We start from the raw sequence: 19,202 nt of genomic DNA, 5'->3' as shown, positions 1-19,202 counted from the left end.
TCTGGGAGAATAAATTACCTCTAATATGTGATCTGTCCCCAATTTAACTCTGAAGAACTTCTTACTGAAGAAGTATGCATGGAAACATTCACATTCTCACAGCAATCCTTAGGCCTCTTTTTCCGTCTGATAACATCACCTCTCCACAACTGTCAGGCACCTGCTTGCATACGCAATGATTCGGGGCCTTCAACATGTGTTTGCACCAGCACTGCCCCTAATCCTACTGAACTAGCATCTGCTTTGAGTTGCATTGGTGCATTTAGGTGATTGTATACCAAGATCCCAATATTTATTAAGCTGTCTTTCAAAGCATTGAAGGCAAATTTTTGTTCTTCATTAAATCTGAGCCATTCATCTCTTCCGGTCAAATTCCGCAATGGATCAGCCAGGGGAGCAATGTTTGGGATATACCTTGCACAATAGTTCGCATGTCCCAGAGAACTTCTGACTTTACTGGCATTATGAGGTCGATGAGCCTTTGCTATTACTTCTTCCTGGTCTTTGGCTAGATTCATTCCGCTGCTTGGGAATTTCATAGATTATCATAGAATTTACAGTGCAGAAGGAGGCCATTTGGCCCATCGAGCCTGCACCGTCTCTTGGAAAGAGCACCCTACCCAAGGTCAACACCGCCACCCTATCCCCATAACCCCACCCAACACTAAGGGCAATTTTGGACACTAAGGGCAATTTATCATGGCCAATCCACCTAACCTGCACATCTTTGGACTGTGGGAGGAAACCGGAGCACCCGGAGGAAACCCACGCACACACGGGGAGGATGTGCAGACTCCGCACAGACAGACAAGCCGGAATCAAACCTGGGACCCTGGAGCTGTGAAGCAATTGTGCTATCCACAAGGCTACCGTGCTGCCCCAAATTCATGCTGCAATAATGTTAACTCTGTCACACCTAGCAAACTCTTACCCACATTTGTCGTAAATCTTTTTGTTTTATAAATTCAGAATACTCAATTATTTTTCTTTCCAATTAAGGGGCAATTTAGCGTGGCCAATCCACCTAACCTGCACATCTTTGGGTTGTGGGGGTGAAACCCAAGCAGACATGGGGAGAATGTGCAAACTCCACATCGACAGTGACCCAGGGCCGGGATTCGAACCCAGGTCCTCAACACCGCAGTCCCAGTGCTAACTACTATGCCACATGCCGCCAATTTATCGTAAATCTTGCTGTCTGTAATCTTGCTTATACTAACCTCAGTCACTCGTTATGTTCCTCTCTTTTGGCTCCATGAATAATGATGTCGTCTCTGATACTGGCTGATCCTGGGATCCCTGGTTCCACCGTATAGATTTTGTGTTGGCAAATCTCTGGTGCCGCATTGCTGCCTAATAGAAATCGCTTTCATCAGTAAAATCCACAATGAGTGACAAAAGTTGTCATCTTCCTTGAATCAGGATGAAGCTCCAGCTGATGGTATCTTTGAAAACAAGATTGCTTGCTGAGAACTCTTGAAAGACCTTGTCATGATATTCAAACACACACATCATGATAGACACACCAACAGACAAATCAGAACACACAACACCACAACCAATGACAGAAAGATATAAAAGCACAGACACGACCCCCGGTGATCAGTATTAGCTGCAGAGGAGGACCAGGACAGATCTGCTACCAAACACACTCAGGGAGACAGCACGTGCAGAGTATCCAGAACGAACTGTATTATAAGAGTTAAAATAAAATAGAGTTGTACCACATACAACTGTGTTGGCTCATCTGTGCACCAGAGCACCCAACACCACATGGTACAGGAGTGGATCGATACCTGCCGGCATACCTCAGTGTACAGAGACAACCAGCAGTGCCCAGGCAAAATGATAGAGCTCCCGGTTCCGCAGCCGCTCCAGTGCTACGGCGATCTCCGCGAAAACTGGCGGCGATTCCGGCAATGGTTCGAATTGTTCCTGGTGGCAGCTGAACTCCAAGACCTGGATGATAGCGAAAATATTGAATTTCTCCTCACCATCGCCGGTGCAAGGGCAAGAGAAATATTCACAAGATTCAGGTTCTTCAGGAGGCAGCAAAGGTACGATTACCAGGCAGTCCTGGACAAATTCTCCAAGTACTGTGAAGAAAACGCAATCCAATCGGCAAGTAAAGGTAAGAAAAGCTGCAGTACTCACCTCGTGGCTGGGATCCCGGAGCCCGAATTCCCAGAGGCCGAAATCCCGGGCCTGAGAGAGGGCTGGGTCGAGGTTGGCGGCCATCTTGCTAAAGGTATCACGCTAGCACAGTTGCACGAGCAGTGCGCAGAACCGGAAGTTTCGTTTGCGCATGCGCGAGATGCTGCGCATGCGCAGTCAAGAAAACGGCCATCGGTAAAGGAACAGCGATCTGAGCATGCGCAGTCGCTTCCTACGTGCTACATACCGAGCGTCAGGATGTCAGAGGCCCCAGACTGCACCAATTTAAAGGGGAAATGTCCCAAATCCAATTTAAAAGGGAAACGTCCCAAATCAAAAAAACAAAAATCTGTTAAAGCTGTAAAACAACCTTCCCTCACCTGGAATGACAGCACATTGCCGCAAATTGACCCAGGAGATGAATTTGACCTCCGAAGAACCCTCCGACAAGCAGTTACCTACGCACAAGCCGATGATTCCGACCTCGAATACTTTGATGACGATCTTTACAGTGTTTCCGGACCTCGCGAGCCCAATGATAGCTCCGTGGTCCTATACGACTATGACTCGGACGAACCTTTCGTGTTGCACATTGGCGGCCCCCACATTGAATCCGACGCAGATGCGGATTCATTTTTCGGATTTGAGGATCTTCAATCCAGCAGATATGACGTTCCAACTTATCAGTACCGGATGATGCTGCAGCCTGACATTAACAGACAGGGAGCGGTGCAAGCACACGGAGAGCGCCCTGCTGCCACACAGAGCGTGGTCCACGTCCCTCTCAACGTTCCCGACTCCACGATAGAAGCAACGCAAGACTCCAGAGCGCAGTCCTTGCACGAACAAGAAGTGACTCCAGTGTCACAAGCCTCCACAGAGAGCTCGTGGACAGCCTCCACGATAGAAGCAACGCAAGACTCCAGAGCGCAGTCCTTGCACGAACAAGAAGTGACTCCAGTGTCACAAGCCTCCACAGAGAGCTCGTGGACAGCCTCCACGATAGAAGCAACGCAAGACTCCAATGTGCAGTCCTTGCAGGAACAAGACCATGAGGGTCTAGCAACCTCTCCTGACCAACCAGCGGCAGACGATGCAAGTCTGCCATGCTCACGTGAACAGCAAGAAGGCTATAACAGCCTACCATGCTCCACTACACAGCAGCATGACCATGACGGTCTCTCATGCTACAATGAAGGGCACAGCGCTGAAGACTGTTCAAGCCCAACTGAAGACAAGCCAAAGGAATCGCCTCGTCCAAGCCCGAAGAAAAAAGGTTTATGCGCTGACCTTCAGGATCATTATAGCCGAACAGAGATTAATAATGCTGCATGGCCACAGAAGGATGCTGAGGATTTGCTAACAAAATTAATTGAATGTTTAACTTGCAAGGAGCAGACTGAGAATTGCCAGTGTTTTAGTACGGATCGAAAAAATGGACAAGACATTGATCCTCAGGTAATGGAAATAACACAACCTGAATCATATCTACAGCAGGGACAAATGTCTCCCTTCAACACAACGCCGCAAAATCCCAACTTCGGAGACCAGCAGTTAGTCGGTGATGACTCTTCAAACCTTGAGGGGAACATTAATTGCATTGAACCTATACACACTCCACTGATTATTGAGCAGAACATTGGAGCAAGAATCCTGAGGACACCGACATCGAGTAGCCAGATAACGAATTTAAAACCCACAGCAGTTTCAAGTGAACCAAGTGTGCTTTCCACTAATGGTGAAGATGCAGATAAGGTCGACCCGATTATCCATTGTACCACACTAACCCCAGTGATTAAGCAGTTATGTATGGGGAGTATAATGTGGGCAATTGAGAACAGTAAAAGAGAGACTGTGACCATGCCAGTCCCAGCAAAATCAGACCCAGAGACCATGAAGGCATGTACATTAGACAAAGATACATATGAGGTACCTGAGAAGAAAAGTGAAACGGAATGTTCTTTGGAAAATAGTACAATGTCGATAGAAACATTGGATCCTATATTCAAGACCATACATATGGGAGAATTTGGGGGTAATAAACAAGGTTCTGCAATGTCTGGGGGAAGATTTAAAATTCCAAAGAAGAAAAGCCCAAATGAAGGACAATGGCAAGACAATGACAGTCCACCGACATGGTGTGCACCACCAGATGAAAACTCTGACAATTTACCCAACCCTAGTGAACAGCAAGCTGCTAATGAGGATCTATCCACGGGATGTGAGACGAGTGACGACAGCATCCCACTTCCCATGCAAAAGGTGCAAGGTGACAGACCTCGCCTAGTGCGTACCGAGGCACTCGACGATCACGGTGGGACCACTGACGACTGCGGTGGCGGCGCACCGCTTCCGCCCTCGATGGCTCGACCCTCTCCACTGGTTGGTGCATTCCTGCATGTTCCGACTCCAGAAGTGCAGCTTCAGGGAATCTCGGCTGCCTCCAGTGAACCTGTTGGGACTCCGGACGGGGGGCATCGACGGAAGGCAGACCGGACTCCAGATGGGGAGCAGCCAAGTGCCGACTCTGATTTGCGCACGCCAGACCTTGTTCCTGGCATGCAGGGCGGATGGATTGGTGTGTAGGCGCAATCAGCGAGCTTTGCGCCGCCTTCCACGCTCGCAACTGAACCGTACGCACACGCCGGATCCTCCACTGGTTCCCAAGGATGACTTTGTGGAGATGCCATGGATCATGCCCCTTCCATCGCCACCAGAACCAAACCACAGCCAAGGCACCACTAACAAAGATGTTGAATGTTATATTTGCACGAATGAAAAAACCAAGCACTGCACGAAGTACAACAAATGGTAAAGTAGAGACTTCGGCAACAGCATCACCTCCAACAGTCCAAGGTGAACCAGTGTGACCCCAAATCTCCACAGCTGAACCGGCTTGAGGACCAGCCCATTCTTGAGGCGGTCACCCATTAGACTGGACTTATAACGCTGTTCATACGTTCAAAAAGTCAAACACTTCTGTATTATAACCTGTTGTTGTTTATTGTTCCAGATATCGTCTGACCGGACCAATGTTCAAGTTTTTTTTTTCTCTCGCATCCAAGTTTTGTTATGGTACAACCTTGTTAGTGTGACGCACCCGACATCGCCCCATGTAAATAGTTACGTCATATACACACGCTGTACACAACACACACACACACTCTTAGATGCACTCACGACACAATTATATTTATAACCACGTAGGCACATATCTTTGTAAAAAGGGGGGATGTCATGATATTCAAACACACACATCATGATAGACACACCAACAGACAAATCAGAACACACAACACCACAACCAATGACAGAAAGATATAAAAGCACAGACCCGACCCCCGGTGGTCAGTATTAGCTGCAGAAGAGGACCAGGACAGATCTGCTACCAAACACACTCAGGGAGACAGCACGTGCAGAGTATCCAGAACGAACTGTATTATAAGAGTTAAAATAAAATAGAGTTGTACCACATACAACTGTGTTGGCTCATCTGTGCACCAGAGCACCCAACACCACAGACCTCATCCATAGTGGGAATTATGTGACATTCTCCCACTATCGTTGCTTCCATCTGCCACATATTAACACAGTGTCTGATGACACCATTTTATTTATGCAGCACCACAACAGTGCCCATCCACTGTGTTGGTTCTTCAACAGGCTCTATTGGTAAATCAGCTTCTTGATCTTTGTCTCACCTTTCCCTTTCAGATCAAAATGTGTTCTATGCCCAGACTAAGCTACAGGCTGAGTTACAAGCTGTGCTACAGGCTAAACACCAGACTAATCTAGAGGCTAAGATATAAATTGAGCTACAGGCGGAGCTAAAAGGATGAGTTATATGATGAGTTACAGGGTGAGCTACAGGCTGAGCTACAGGCTAAGCTATAGACTGAGCTACAGACTGAGCCACAGGCTGAACTACAGGCTGAGCTACAGGTTGAGCTACAGACTAATCTAGAGGCTAAGCTACAGGCTAGGCTACAGGCTGAGCTATCGGCTGAGCTACAGACTAAGCTACAGGCTGAGCTACGGGTTGAGCTACAGGTTGAGCTACAGGTTGAACTACAGTTTGAGCTACAGGTTGAGCTACAGGTTGAGTCACAGGTTGAACTGCAGATAGAGCGACAGGCTGAACTACAGACTGAGTTGTAGGCTGTATTACATTGAATTCACTTTCAATCTGATGTGCAACACCACCAAGACTTGAGCAGTTTCTCTGTTCAGAAGAGACGCACCATCCTCCTCAAACACTACAGATTTTCCAGGCTTCCCTCTCTGTTCAGCTTTGCTTCTGGGCAAAATGGCCTTTGCCCCCATATTTTCTGCATACATTTCTCTTGGCAGAGCAACAGACTTCACACTGCCCCAGGTTGCCACATATGAAGCATGCTTTCTCAGACTTTTGTTGTTGATATTTACACACACATCGATTCTGTTGTGCCACTCGGTTAACCAGAACATTTGTCTTGCCAACGGCAGAGGTGGGGCCAAATGTCATGCTGTGAAATTGTCCATCCACAGCTTCCAATGCAGCAGCCATTTTTGAAGTGGCAACCAACATTGAGTACCTCCTCTTTCCAGCAGCTTATACCTCAACCTATTGTCACTATGTCAATGGTGGACCGCCTGATTCATTATCTGCTTATTCAGATCCATCACAACATGACTATATCCATCCAACCCTACGTCACAGATTGGACTCCTGTTTCCCCCTCTTTCTGTCTCATCTTACAGAAAACATGCCTTTGGGGTGTGGCATTTAGCATCACCACATAATGGTCCTTCAAAGCTTTCACTGCATGTCTTGAGGTCTCGCTGGCTGAAGCTCCTGCATTGAACAAAAATAATGCCCATCGATATGCTTTCTGAAGCACCGTCACCCCATCTATATACAGACCATGGCACTCAGCATAGGCTTTGAACTCCTCCAGCCACACTTTCCATTTCCTGCTGGCAGTACTGTTGTCACCCTTCGGATCAAGTGGCTCAATTCTCCGGACTGCTGGCATATCAGCTCCAGCAAATGCCATGACACAATCCTAAAGATCTCCATATTTATCTTCATCGTCAATGTTACATCTCAGGCTGCAAGGACAACACTTGAAGTCACAGATATAATCTACTATGCTGGTTAACTTCTCAACATATATCATCTGACCAACCTCCAAGTAAGGTGACCCCATAAGCCGTGCAGAATGTACCTTACCGTATCTTATCCGAGTACCATATAGTATCTAATACTCAATTCCATGCGCACAACAAGCTATCATCATGACAGCCACATATAAAAATGTAAGTCATTATTGTCTTCAGGTCGCCTTGGGTCATGTTAGGGCACCTCCTGACACAGGGCTGGAAGTAAATTATATGGCTACTAGGTGCATTATATGAGAAAGCACCAGTCAGAATTAACCAAAAAAGAATTGTGACAAAGAAAAATCAAATATTGTCGTAACGGAATGCTCATCAAAGCTGCAGTGAGTGAAGATCCAACATGAGCATTAAGAAAAAACCTGAAAACTGTGTGGTTTGTAGTCCATGGGAACAAACATATTAATATATTGTTACCATGGTTTCTAAATAAATACATATTCAGTATGACAAATCTGTGCAAAATTTATGAATGTGTATATATAGTTCAACATTTCCACACAATATCCTACACTCTGCTAAATACCAGCAAAAACAATTTTTTTCAAGTAAAATCCTCAGCATGCCAGGGCTATAAATAATGAACTCTTATAAAAAGATGCATTTTAAATGCATGATGTTCATTTTGCTGGAACTTTCTGTGTCACATTTTGGGACACTTACCAAAGTATCGTGTAATTTACATTTGCAAAATTTCTTTGAAACATCTGTCTATTTGACTTTTCTAGTGTAACAGTAATTGAGTTGTGTGTATTGTACAAATGTTGTCAAAAGAAAACAATATATTCAGACAAATATCCAAATAAAATTAAATACAACTTAAGATACTGGAATTGTACAGTGGTTTGATCATGAAATCTTCAGTTTCCTTTCAACTTGAAGCACTTACTGATCACTTTCTAGATTTCCTTTGTTTATAGGGATATTGACGCAGTGGAAATGTCACCAGGCTAGCGGTCCATGGTCCAGGTTAATGCCCTGGGGACAGGGGTTGAAATCCTACCATGGTAGCTGGTGGAATATAAATTCAATTAATTAATTTGGAATATGAAGCTAATCTCAACAATGGTGACCATGACGACTATTGTTGCAAAAACCCATCCTTTTCACCAATGCCCTTTAGAGAAGGAAATCTGCCACCCTTACATCTGAATCCAAACCTATAGCAAGCCACACAGCTCAAGGTCAATTAGAGATGGGCAACAAATGCTGGCATTGCCAGTGATGCCCACATCCCAGGAAAGTTTTTTTTTTAAACTTCACCTTTCCAGCAGTTGTGAACATGTGAGACCTGGGAGCGATTTTCAACATTGCCTACTTGGTTCTGATCTGAACAAATGGCAGCTGATGTTGTGGGTGAGGGAAAGATGTGGGGAAGGGGATGGTCTCATTGTTCTTTCTGATGTCCAAGGTCCAACAGATGCAATATTCAGGTAAATGGGCAAGCACCTGAAACAGGCATACGGTTATTTAAAATATAAATTGGGCTCCAACACTCACTTTAAGACCATAATTCCCAGATTTGTGTGCTGGGCACATGCATCCTACTTGTACCAGGCAGCAAATGTTCCTTAATGGAGCCATTGGTGGCAGTTTCACACAAGGAGAACCAAAGCACTTTTTCATTTTCTTTTTATGGTCTCAGGACATACAGGAGGAGTTCTAGACAAATATTGCGACCTATCATGAACCCTGGCATGCTACCCCCTCCAGGATAGGCTCTCCCATCCGCCACTGAGCTTGCTGGCTGAGTGTGTGAGATTCAGCTGATTTCCTGACCAGTTAAAACTGGCGGACACCAGTGGAGCGCCCAATTGGCATCGCAGCCCCTCAGTTGCATTCAAATAAAATGACTCCAGGTCTCCCAACATCACTTTGAGGCATGTGGTGTGGCCCCTCTGCTGAATTTGCGCCTGTTTTAGGTTGAAATCAAAAATACTCCACCTGATGATCACTATTCAGCGAAAGGCATGAACTAAGGGAACCTCTGTCCTTCTCCTTCCCAGCTATCATAACTATGTCAGGGGTTTGGTTTAAATTCCTTTTCTGTGTGTAAATGGGGTTTCTGTTAAACTTTCACCAAGGTCACTGCTGTGCAGAGAATGATCTATGACCCTCAAGAGTATGGATCTGTGATCTTTACGGAAAATGGAAGAGTTCAGAAAGATTAGACAGGTCCCTGTCCGAAATTTTTAATATTATTTGACATAATTTGCTTTCAACAGCGTTCATTTGACATCAACTGCTCTCAACTACAATCATTTTGACATAATTTGAAATCATCTGGCTATACTTTATTTCATTTTCATTCACAACTGACCATTTAGGGGCAGCTTAGTAGCACAATGGTTAGCACAGATGCTTCACAGCACCAGGGTCCCAGGTTCGATTCCCAGCTTGGGTCACTGTCTGTATGGAGTCTGCATGTTCTCCTCGTGTCTGCGTGGGTTTCCTCCGGGTGCTCCGGTTTCCTCCCACCATCCAAAGATGGGCAGGTTAGGTGGATTGGCCATGATAAAATTGCCCAAAGTGTCCAAAAAAGGTTAGGTGGGGTTGCTGGGTTACAGGGATAGGGTGGAGGTGTGGGCTTAAGTGGGGTGCTCTTTCCAAGAGCTGGTGCAGACACAATGGGCTGAATAGCCTCCTTCTGCACTGTAAATTCTATGAATGCTATGAATATGAATTTAGCTATCATTTTCACTCAGAACCATAATGATGGTCAAATGATAGTTTTCAACCAGCATCATGTCATCAATTGTCGTCCTGCAATGATTAAAGCAAAATGTGACTGTATATCTAGCCAAAATGTTCCTAAGTCCAGCTACGTATGCATGCAGTGTTCCCCCCTCCAACACCCTCCACCCAACCTCTCTCTCTCTCTCCCTCTTCTCTCCCTCTCCATTCCTCTCACCACACTCTTATTCCCCTCCCCAAACACCAGGTCGGAGAATTGCCGGGGGCTGGCGTGAATCCCGCCCCCGCCGGTTGCCGAATTCTCCGGCACTGGATATTCGGCGGGGGCGGCAATCGCGCCGCGCCGGTTGGCGGCCCCCCCACCCGGCGATTCTGCGGCCCGAATGGGCCGAAGTCTCGCTGCTGGAATGCCTGTCCCGCCGGCGAGAATCAAACCATCTCTCTTACCGGCGGGACAAGGCGGCGCGGGCAGGCTCCGGGGTCCTGGGGGGGGCCCCCACAGTGGCGTGGCCCGCGATTGGGGCCCATTGATCCGCGGGCGGGCCTGTGCCGTGGGGGCACTCTTTTCCTTCCGCCTTCGCCATGGTCTCCACCATGGCGAAGGCGGAAGAGACCCCCTCCACTGTGCATGCGCGGGGATGCCGTGAGCGGCTGTTTACGCTCCCGTGCATGCGCCGCCCAGCAAAGTCAGTTTCGCGCCAGCTGGCGGGGCACCAAAGGCCTTTCCCGCCAGCTGGCGGGGCAGAAATCAGTCCGGCGCGGGACTAGCCCCTGAAGGTGAGGGCTCGGCCCCTCAAGATGCGGAGACTTCCGCACCTTTGGGGCGGCGCGATGCCAGACTGATTCGCGCCGGTCAGCGGACATCGCGCCGATTGCGGAGAATCCCGCCCCGATTCCTCTTCTGCTTTCCCTTCTTTGCCCCTCACACCTCTTCCCTTATTTCCCATTCACTCTTTCTCCCTTCCCCCTCCCCTCTTTCTCCATCCTCTCCTGCCCTTCCCCCTCCCTTTATCCCTTTGCCCTCCCCTCCTTCCCCGCGTCAAAGAACAAAGAATAAAGAATAACACAGCACAGGAACAGTCCTTCGGCCCTCCAAGCCTGTACCGGTCATGATACCAACCTTTGCCAAAACCAGCAGTACTTCCTTCTGCCGTATCCCACTATAGCCATCCTAGCCATGTGTTTGTCAAGATGCCTTTTGAACGCCGTTAATGTATCTGCTTCCACAACCTCCCCTGGCAACGCATTCCAGGCACTCACCACCTTCTGTGTAAAAAACCTGCCTCGCAAACCTCCTCTAAACTTTGCCCCACAGGCCTTAAACCTATGCCCCCTGGTGACTGAGCCCTCCACTCCACCATGTGAAAGACTGCCTGCCCATCCACTCTATCCATGCCCTTCATAATCTTGTAGACCTCTATCAGGTAACCCCTCAACCACCGTCTTTCTAATGAAAACAGTCCGAGTCTATTTTAGCCTCTCCACATAGCTAACACCCTCCAGACCAGGCAACATCCTGGTAAACCTCCTCTGCGCCCTCTCCAAAGCCTCCACATCCTTCTGGTAATGTGGCGACCAAAATTGTGAGCAATATTCCAAGTGTGGCCTTACCAAGCATCTATACAACTATGGCATGACTGGCCAGTTTTTATACTCGATGCCCCTTCGAATGAAGTCAAGCATTCCGTATGCTTTCTTGACTACCTTGTACACTTGTGTTGCCACTTTCAAAGATCTGTTGCCCTACACCCCCAGATATCTCTAACTTTCTATATTCCTAAGAGTTTTCCCATTTACGGTATATTTCCCCTCTATGTTAGACCTACCAAAATGCATTACCTCACATTTGTCCGGATTAAACTCCATTTGCCATTTCTCTGCCCAAGTCTCCAACCTATCTGTGTCCTGCTGTATCCTCTGACAATCCTCAACGCTATCTGCCACTCCACCAACCTTGATATCATCCGTGAATTTACTAATTAGACCAGCTATTTTCCTCCAAATCATTCCTGTATACTACAAACAACAGGGGCCCCAGCACAGATCCCTGTGGAACACCACTAGTCACAACCATCCATTCAGAAAAACACCCTTCTACTGCTACCCTTTGCCTTCTGTGACAGTTCTGTATCCATCTTACCACCTCACCTCTGATCCGTGTGACTTCACATTTTGTACCAGTCTGCCATGAGGTACCTTGTCAAAGGCTGTACTTAATTCCATGTAAAAAACATCCACCACCCTCCCCTCATCAATCATCTTTGTTACGGCAGCACGGTGGCGCAGTGAGTTAGCCCTGTTGCTTCACGGGGCCGAGGTCCCAGGTTCGATCCCGGCTCTGGGTCGCTGTCTGTGTGGAGTTTGCACGTTCTTCCCATGTTTGTGTGGGTTTCGCCCGCACAACCCAAAAGATGTGCAGGGTAGATGGATTGGCCACGCAAATTGTCCCTTAATTGGAAAAAATGAATTGGATATTCTAAATTTTTTTTTAAAATCATCTTTGTCACCTTCTCAAAATACTCAATCAAGTTAGTAAGGCATGACCTCCCCTTCACAAAACCATGCTATCTATCGCTAATGAGTCCATTTGTTTCCAAATGGGTATAAACCCTGACTCTGAGAATTCTCTCCAATAATTTACCTACGACCAATGTGAGGCTCCCCGGCCTATAGTTTCCAGGGTTATCCCTGCTTCCTTCCTTAAACAGCGGTACCACATTAGCTATTCTCCAGTCCTCTGGGGTCTCACCTGAAGCCAATCAAGGCCCCAGAAATTTCCTCCCTTGCTTCCCTCAGTATTCTGGGGTAAATCTCATCCGGCCCAGGAGACTTATCTGCCTTAATATCTTTTAAAAGATCCAATACCTCCTCCTTTTCAATGTTAACATGATCCAAACTGTCCACACACCCTACCCAAGAATCATCTTCTACAAAGTCCCTTTCTTTGGTGAACACTGATGCAAAGTATTAATTTAGTGCCTTGCCCATTTCCTCTGGCTCAACACATAGATTCCCCCCACTGTCCTTAAGTAGTCCAAACCTTTCCCTGGCCACCCTTTGCTTTTTACCTCTTTCCCCTCTTTCCCTTTACTTTTTCCCCTTTCTCTCCATTTCCCCTCTCCTGATTCCTCCTATCCTCTTCCCCCTCCTTCCCCTTCTCTTCCTTCCCCCTCTGCTTTCTTCATAACTTCTTTCCACATCTCCTCCTCCCCCTTTCCTCTTTCGCTTTCCTTCCTTCATCCCCTCTCCTCTTTCCTCTCCTCCACCAACTTGAGGGTGCGGTGGGTGGGGCCATCAAGACAGGTTGGGGGACTGCAATCGTTGGGGGAGATTGGTGGGAGGGGGGTTAAACATTGAGAGAGGTCGGGGGGATGGTGGTCAAGAGAGGTTGGACAGTCCCAAGGCCTGGGATGTCGTCAAGTCCCGAGGTCTGGAGATGGCCAGGAGAGGTGGGGGGAGCACACTAGATACCTTTGAACACAATGGATAGCTTGGAGCATGCTGAATAGGTTTTTGTGCGCTGGATATAGGTTTGAGCGCACTGGATACCTTTGAGGACAAATTTGGTGTCAAATGTGTTCCGAACCTGGGGCGTCATTCTGGCCGTTGGCCGCTGTGAATCCCGCCCCCGCCGGTTGCCGAAGTCTCCGAAGGGGGAAAGATCGGCGGGGCGTTAATGGCGCCGCAGGCGTCGGAGAATGGCATGGGTGGGCGCAAGGCAACCGATTTTTGGCCTGCCGATATTCTCCCGTCCGGATGGGCCGAAGCCCCGTCGACGTGATGACGGGTCACGTCGACGTAAATCAAACCTCCTTTTAATCGGCGTCAACCTGTGCTCCAGGTTCACGCCGACCAGCGTGGAGGTGGGTGACGGCCTGGGGGGGTTGGCCGCTGGGCAGGCGATGGCGTGACCGCAGTCTGAATGTGTGGGGAGAGGTGTGTCTAGGGTTGTGTGTGTGTGTGTATGTGTGCGGCGGGGGGGGGGGGGGGGGGTGGTTAGAGTGGGCTGGGCTCCGGGGGAGTGCCGGGAGGGGGGGACCAACCACCTGTATCCTTCTATACTCCGTCTGTTCAAGTGCCTATCCAGATAAGTCTTATAGGTCGCTAACGTATCTGCCTCAACCACCTCACTTGGCAGTGCATTCAGGCCATTCCCTCTGTGTAGAAAACTTCCCCGCAATCTCCACTGAACTTTTCCCCCCTCACCTTGAACCTGTGCCCCCTTGTAATTGTCATTTTCGTCCTGGGAAAAAGCCTCCAACTGTTCACCCTATCTACACCCCTAATAATTTTATACACTTCAATCAGGTCGCCCCTCAGCCTCCGTCTCTCTAGGGAGAACAATCCCAGTTGATTAAATCTCTCCTCATAGCTTGTACCCTCCATGCCAGGCAACATCCTGGTAAACTTTTTCTGCACTCTCTCCAAAGCCTCCACGTCCCTCTGGTAGTGCGGTGACCAGAATTGAACACAGTATTCCAAATGTGATCCAACCAACGTTCTATATAATTGTAACATAATTTTTGAGCTTTTATACTCGGTACCGCATCCTATGAAGGCAAGGGTGCCATATGCTTTCTTTACCACCATTTCCACCTGTGCTGCAACTTTTAAGGATCTGTGGACCTACACGCCCAGATCTCTCTGTGTCTCTATGCTCCTGATGGTTCTGCCATTTATTTTTTAGCTCTCACCTGAATTGTATCTACCAAAATGCATCGCCTCGCATTTGTCCGGGTTAAACTCCATCTGCCATTTCGCTGTCCAATTTTGCAGCCTATCTATAACTTGTATTCTCTGACAACCTTCATCACTATCCGCAACTCCTGCAATCTCAGTATCACCCACAAACTTGCTCATCAGACCCGCTATGTTTTCTTCCAAGTCATTTATATATATTACAAAGAGCAGAGGTCCCAGAACTGATCCCTGCGGTTGTGTGCGTGTGCGGCGGAGGGGGTGATGGTTAGAGTGGGCTGGGCTCTGGGGGAGTGCCGCGAGGGGGGGTCAGTGCCGGGGAGGGCCGGGGAGGAGGATGGGGGGGTCCGTGCCGGGGAGGAGGACGGGGGGGTCCGTGCCGGGGAGGAGGATGGGGGGGGGGGGGGGGGTCCGTGCCGGGGAGGAGGATGGCGGGATCCGTGCTGGGGAGGAGGATTGGGGGTCCGTGCCGGGGAGGAGGATGGGGGGTCCGTGCCGGGGAGGAGGATGGGGGGCCCGTGCCGGGGAGGAGGATGGGGTCCGTGCCGGGGAGGAGGATGGGGGATCCGTGCCAGGGAGGAGGATGGGGGGCTCGTGCCGGGGAGGAGGATGGAGGGTCCGTGCCGGGGAGGAGGATGGAGGGTCCGTGCCGGGGAGGAGGATGGGGGGCCCGTGCTGGGGAGGAGGATGGGGTCCGTGCCGGGGAGGAGGATGGGGGGTCCGTGCCGGGGAGGAGGATGGGGGTCCGTGCCGGGGAGGAGGATGGGGGGCCCGTGCCGGGGAGGAGGATGGGGGGCCCGTGCTGGGGAGGAGGATGGGGTCCGTGCCGGGGAGGAGGATGGGGGGCCCGTGCCGGGGAGGAGGATGGGGGGTCCGTGCCGGGGAGGAGGATGGGGGGTCCGTGCCGGGGAGGAGGATGGGGGGTCCGTGCCGGGGAGGAGGATGGGGGGTCCGTGCCGGGGAGGGGGATGGGGGGGGGGTCCGTGCCAGGGAGGAGGATGGGGTCTGTGCCGGGGAGGAGGATGGGGGCCCGTGCCCGGGAAGGGGGGTGCCAGGGCAAGTGAGTTGGTCCATCTGGCCAGGTGCCAGCCTCCAACAGTTGGACCCATGCGGTCCATGCCACCTGGCTGGGGGGAGGAGGGGGTATGGGCAATGATGACATGTCGTCGTACCCCCCCCCCCAACAGGCCGTCATGTTTTCCGATCATCCAGCGATGTTGGCCGCCGTGGCGGCAGCCGCTAATGTCTATGTTGCCCTGGATGAGGAGGAGGAGGAGCGTGCCAGAGAGGCGGCGCAGGCTGCCGCAGAGGGGCAGGCGGCAGCCGCCCAGGCTGGAGGGACACCTGACCGACAGGACGAGGAGGGGGAGGAGGACGTCGCGGCCCCACGGCAACGGAGGCACCCGAGGGCGCCCTGTGTGTACCGGCCCCGGCAGTCATACCAGGACCTCACGGACCGGGAATGCAGGAGGAGACTCCGGATGAGGCGGGAAACCGTGGCACGCATCTGCCACCTGCTGGCACACCTGTCACCGCGTGGCACTGGCGGGGGACACCCTCTCCCCGTGTCCGTCAAGGTTACGGTGACCCTGAACTTTTATGCAACGGGGTCATTCCAGGCACCGAGTGGGGACCTGTCCGGCATATCGCAGACATCGGTGCACCGGTGCATCCGGGCAGTGACAGACGCCCTATATGCCATGGCGCACCGCTACATCCGCTTCCCTGTGGACCGGGCCAGCCAAGATGCCCGGGCCGTGGGCTTTTCTGCCGTGGCCGGGTTCCCCATGTTCCAGGGCGCGATCGATGGGATGCACGTCGCCGTGCGGCCACCTGCAGATAACAGGGCCGTGTTCACTAATAGGAAGGCGACCACCGCATGATGATCCTGCACTTCTGCGCCCGTCACCCAGGCAGTGTACACGACTCATACGTGTTGTCGCGGTCATCCATCACCGGCATGTACGAGGGACGCCATCCCCGGCTGAGGGGCTGGTTGCTGGGCCACAGGGGCTACCCATTGCGATCGTGGCTGATGACGCCTATACGGAGGCCACGCAATGAGGCGGAGAACCGCTACAATGATGCCCATGTAGCGACAAGGGGAGTGATAGAGAGGTGCTTTGGCATGCTGAAGATGCGTTTCAGGTGCCTGGACCTCTCTGGGGGCGCCCTCCAGTATCGGTCAGATAGGGTCGGCCGCATCATTGTGGTGTGCTGCGTCCTGCACAACATAGCCCAGCAGAGGGGCGATGTGCCGCAGGCAGAGGAGGGCGGAGTGGAGGAGCAGCAGGAAGAGGCGCAGTCCTCCCCAGATGAGGGGGATGGGGGCAATGGTCAGGGCAGACGGGCTAGACACAGGCGGGTGGCTGTCCACCGTTACCGGCTGGCCCAGCGGGCACGGGACAGGCTGATAGACGCCCGCTTCACTGACTAGATGGGCATGGGAATCGGGTAGTATGGCCACAGACCGCACACCATGGCAACAGCCGACCACCCACACCCCCCACCCATCCACCCACCCAGCACCCTCACCCCCCTCCCCAACCCCACCCACCCCACCCGCATGCACACCAGGCCCCCCATTGCCGATCCACCTGCGGCACAATGGCCGGGCTCACCGAGTTGCGGGTGGACGCGTGTCTATTGCAGGCCAAGGAGGATGATGACAACCCGCCCTGCGATGAGCTCCTGGCTCCACATCGTCGGACAATGTCTGACCCATGGCCACAGTACCACCATCCACCCGGACCATCCCTGCATGCGGCTGTGACACTGCAGCGCACGGTCCCGTCCTCTGCCCGCCATGTTGATGGCGGCCCAGGGGGAAGGGGCAGACTCACCTGGGGCTGAGGTAAGACCACCCCTCACACACACACTTGCGCTCAACGTACATGACACCCCCGCACGCTTTGGACAGAGCACAAAGGCAGCTTCTGTAGGTGTAACATTGACTTTAATAACCAAAGGAGTTCATGCACGTGCCCTAGCCCCTAAAACTCATCGGTGCCCTGCACCCGTGCCAACTTACTCAGTGTCTAATTGTTTGGCCTTACGGACCCTATGACTACGTCTACGTGGTTCCCCAGACGGTACAGCAGAACTGGAGGTGGACTCCTGAGATTCCTGCCCTCTGACACAGGATCCCTTTCGCGGCCGTTTCCTGGGGCGTCCTGGCCTAGATGGGCCAGGCTGCGGCCCGGGCGACTGGGATGGCGAGCTGCCAGCCTGTCCTGCCCGTTGCCCACCCGATGCACCTGGGACGGAAGGGGGGGGAGTCCGAGGTGTCGCGGTGTTCCGGGACCTCCCCTACAGGGGGACCCGGGTCGGACCACAGCACCTCCTCCTCCCTCGGGGTGCCCGATGGCCCCCAGGCCTCTACATGGATGGGGGATGCGAACGGACTGGCCATCCGACGCCCCCCCGACATCTGGCGCTGCCAGTCCTGGAGTCCCGTGATGGTATCAACAGGGGTCTGCAGGTTTGCAGCCATGGAGCCCAGGGGATTGGCAAACCCTGTCTGTGACTGTGCGAAGCCGGCTCGCACATGGCCAATGGCGCCGATGCCCTCAGCGATGGCCTGCAGAGACTGGGCTATGGCCTGCTGAGACTGGGCTATGGCCTGCTGAGACTGGGCTATGGCCTGCTGAGACTGGGCCATGGCCTGCTGAGACTGGGCCATGGCCTGCTGAGACTGGGCCATGTCGTTGAGCGCCTCTGCCATCTGGCGCTGGCACTGGCTCATGGCCTCCTGTGAGAGGGCAGCCATGTCCTGGGCCACAGACGCCGCCTGCACGGAAAGCCCCAGGCCTCGCAAACCGTTCCCCATGTCTGACACCGTCGCACCCATTGCCTCCACCACGGACGCCACCCGTGCGGTGTTGGCCTGGGTGGCACGTATGACCGGCACCATTCCCAGCTCCTGGACGCGGGTGGACTCCTCCACCTGCGATTGCAGCCGCCGCAAGCTGGCCGTCACCCTCTTCGCTCGTCTCCGGTTCGGTGGTTGCATCGGATCTATGGGTGGGTGTGGTGACTCCAGGGACCCGGGATCCATCTGGGCAGCAGATGTTCGCTTGGGCTGGGCTGCCCTCCGACTGCCCGGCCCCTCTGCTGCTCCTACCTCCACCTGCTGTACCGGGATGGCTGTGTTGTGCGCACCAGTGAGTGTACTAGACGCCTCATCACTAAAGTGCCCAACCGAGGTGAGTGTTTCTGCGATGGTGGAGGGTGTTGGTGACAGCAGTGGCATTGTGTCGTGCTCTTCGTCCCACTCTGAGTCCATGGCACTTTGGGGTGGGGGTTCGTCTCCACCCATCCACTCTGTGTCACTGTCCGGTATTTCGTCTTCCTGGGTAGTGCTGTCCCGGGTAGGGGTGTCCTGGATAGTGGTGTCTTGGGTAGTGCTGTCCTGGGTAGTGGTGTCCTGGCTCGGCTGTGACGGGGGCCTGTGGCTGCCCCTCTCGTCGCTGGGTGGCACACGCCTGCGTCGTCGCACC

At 51.9% G+C, this 19,202-nt stretch overlaps 1 long non-coding RNA gene across 1 annotated transcript in view; it reads right to left on the bottom strand.

The window, feature by feature from the left end:
• The window catches only part of LOC140394088 (uncharacterized), a 112,071-nt gene extending 103,804 nt beyond the window's left edge, over nucleotides 1-8,267 (bottom strand). The window contains exon 1 of the long non-coding RNA XR_011935846.1: nucleotides 8,201-8,267. This is a non-coding gene — a long non-coding RNA (uncharacterized lncRNA). The remainder of the gene's footprint in view (nucleotides 1-8,200) is intronic.
• Between the last annotated feature and the right edge of the window lie 10,935 nt (nucleotides 8,268-19,202).

The sequence above is a fragment of the Scyliorhinus torazame genome, chromosome 1 (assembly GCF_047496885.1).
Source record: "Scyliorhinus torazame isolate Kashiwa2021f chromosome 1, sScyTor2.1, whole genome shotgun sequence".
NCBI lineage: Eukaryota > Metazoa > Chordata > Chondrichthyes > Carcharhiniformes > Scyliorhinidae > Scyliorhinus > Scyliorhinus torazame.
Note: the sequence above shows the minus strand (reverse complement) of the source record. Positions and strands in the feature narration are given on the sequence as shown.